General features: G+C 38.9%; 1 protein-coding gene across 1 annotated transcript in view; it reads left to right on the top strand.

Moving 5' to 3' along the window:
* gtf2ird1 (GTF2I repeat domain containing 1) overlaps window positions 1-3,214 on the top strand; it is a gene marked incomplete in the record, with an annotated part of 29,689 nt that overhangs the window by 1,023 nt on the left and 25,452 nt on the right.

Genomic DNA, 3,214 nt, shown 5'->3' with positions numbered 1-3,214 from the left:
TCGTACGCAGATGTTTGGAGATGTTCACCTTCAGCAGCAGCAGCAGCAGCAGCAGCAGCAACAACAACAACAACAACAACAACATATTCACTGATAAGGTTACCGAGCTTGTGACAACAAAGCCAGCTAGATAAAGTGAGAAACACCGACGTGAATATGGAAAGATTGAACCGAGAGCCTTGCTGAGGTAACTGCAACCTTACTACACTGTGTTAAGGCGCAGTAAACTTGAAACAATAGGCTGTGGTTTTATTCCAATGTGGTATTAAAGCTAGATAAGTCGGAATAAAACAGCAACACAAATTGTGGACGTGTTTGGTGGTGATTTATTTTGAAGCCACACACACACACACACACACACATTGAGTGCTGTTTTCTTCCCTGTTTTGCTCTCAGCTGTCTGGTTGTTCTGCAAATTGGTTTATAAGAAAGCCTCAAAGTTCCTGGAATAAAAAAAAAAAACTTTGGCTAAAGGATTGCATTCACAAGGCAAGGAGAGAGAAAGGAGACAGATTCGTACACATGCAACACTCCCTCCTGCCCTTTATTTATTGCACCCTGGTCTTTTTCTCCTGGGTGCAGCTTTTCAAAGCAGTTCACTCTCATGTTTTGTGAAGTTAATAGCAGTTGCTCCCACCACATCTCCCAGCTCTGAATGTGCCATGATATATAATATAACTCTATTCATATTCACAATATGGCAGTGTAAAGTTACAGTTAAAATGCATCCTTTTTTTAAAGCAACTGTTGTATTATTTGTCCATATCATAATAAGATAAGATATTCCTTTATTTATCCCCCTTTAGGAGAAATTCAGGTTGACACAGCAGCAATAGGGCGACGTGGTGCAAAAACAGAGAACAAAGAATATCACAAATACAAATATTGCTAATATTATTAATATTAAAAGATCTAAAACTATAAATTACACTATTTGTTGTTCAAAGAGGACATGGCAGTCCAAAATATGGCAGAAAATTAAACTTTAAATAAAACTACTAAAGTGGGAAATTAAATTAAATAGTGCAAAAGGTTTGTGCGTTGTAGGAGTGTCCTATAATTCTATATCTATAGTCCTATAATGTCCAATTACCTGATACCAACCTATTAACAGCTCATTAACTCTCTATTAACTTAACTGGTACTGGATATTTGTGAATTAAAATGACCAGTTTATGTGGCTATATTAACCTATTATAAACTCACTGAACTGTTGGCACAATATAACTTAATTGCCCTTATAAACACAGCCCTTAGTTTATTGTTAGAAGAGGGGGAAAAAACTGCTATTTTCAATTAAAAAAAGATAACTAAGTTAGTTCATTTGGGCCTAAAGGATAAATCGTGGTTTTGTGTGTCTGTAAATGTTGTATACGATATTGCCAACCGATATGTTGCTTTAATTTAGTCGAATCTAAATCCTGTGTCGGAGGGTCGAACGTTTTTACTCCTCATATATTTATAATCTCTCGTGCTTTGTTTGCCATCGAATCCTGCCCGAATCCCTAGTTAAAAATCCAAACATCAGTGATGACATTCCCTTAGGCACAGGGTGTAAACCAAGAGATTACGCTGGTGTTTGCACTAATAATAAGTTAAATAGTAGCTGTCAAACCACACCTTGTAAGTTGGATGTCAAAACTGCGGTCATACTTTTTTCAAGAAATGAATTGTCCTTTTTATTCAGTTACTAAAACGCCAGATGTGTAGTGAAGATGGTTGCGCTTTATGATTCATCTGGAAGGAAGACATTCTAGAGAAATTCAGCTATTCACTTATTTTAGTCGTCCAACTGTTGAGCTACAAGAGGAGCAGCCAAGATTTGTGCACCAAACATTTGTCTTAAGGGCCTTGGAAACCTGTGGAATTCCCACATAGTTGTGTTTCCCGTTATTTTGCCTAATTAGACGTCCTGTGAGTGTGTGGGCATGTACAGATTACACTTGACTGACATCTCTCCGAGACTCATATTAGTTTTCTTGTACCTGTTAGGGCATAAGAAGACAGACGTGTTACACTAATCATCGAGTGTGCTACACATCCCGACTGGCACAGTGCCGGTTTAAGCCAGTTGGGCACGGTTGCCGTTTAAATTCGGCACTCAAAATGGCACGTGCCTCTTATGCTGACCTGATTCGACGGCACTGAGCTGCACATAAACCGAATAAGACGTGTACCAACAGCATCGTAAACAACACAGACAAATAAAAACACACTCTGTCTGAATACAAATGGAAAACGTAGTACATCGTCTCTGCCAACGCCTGAAAGCTGTAAAAAATATGCGATGGAGTTGTTGTGTGGAGATCAACAAACTCCAAGAAACAAAGTTTCTGTTAGGATTCAGTGCAGCTCACCAAAATGGCATTGTGTGCATCCTTGAGGCCTAACAAAAGGTGTGTCTTCCCTGTAAAAAATGTGCAGTGCTGTTTCTTGGCCACCTGTAGACGAGTGCACCTGTAAGTAAGTGCCACCTGCAAGCTCTCGCATAAGCATCTCCACCACCGGCTGCTGTTTTACTATCAGCTGATAAAGATTTAACACAGCAAAGTCAAAGCGAATGTAGCCAGACATGAACTTTTTCCAACTGTCCCGAATTCGACTTTCAACTGTCTCAGACTTAACGACCGCTGTCCCAAATTGCCGTTCTTTTTTTTTAATTCTGCATAATAAATATAGTTTAATAACTTTGTTTCACTTCATTGCTCTGGTCCGCTTTGGAAGTGATGCAAGTGGTTGACCCCAGGTGTTTAGCCGCAATCAGTTCTTATTATTCTTTTATTCATTGGTTAAGTTATTTCGAACGGTGAGATCCACAAATGCATCGCTGCAAACTGCATTGCAAACGCACGCACTTTTAACATTATTATTATTATTTCAGCCGTTTAATCTCAAACTCACTACAGGGACGTTGTATGTTTGAAGTAAAAAAAGAAAAAAATGACATCTACACAGGGAGAGAGAAGATGAAATGGACTAGGCTATTTAAATATTTAGAGATCAAATGAACTACTTACATATATCTATAGGAACACCATAATCCAGAGATCTGGAGAGAAACACTGACAGACTGAGAGAGAAACTCAAACTAAACATTTACATATTTACAAGCTGTACGAATCTAATCGACCTAATCCAGCGATCTGGAATGAAAGAGAGAGAGAGAAGCATTAATGTGCCCCACCGACAGGCTGCCTGTACAAGAGGAGAGGGA

This window comes from Morone saxatilis, unplaced genomic scaffold (genome assembly GCF_004916995.1).
Source record: "Morone saxatilis isolate NCDOM2014 unplaced genomic scaffold, NCSU_SB_2.0 Contig20, whole genome shotgun sequence".
Lineage (NCBI taxonomy): Eukaryota > Metazoa > Chordata > Actinopteri > Moronidae > Morone > Morone saxatilis.
Note: the sequence above shows the minus strand (reverse complement) of the source record. Positions and strands in the feature narration are given on the sequence as shown.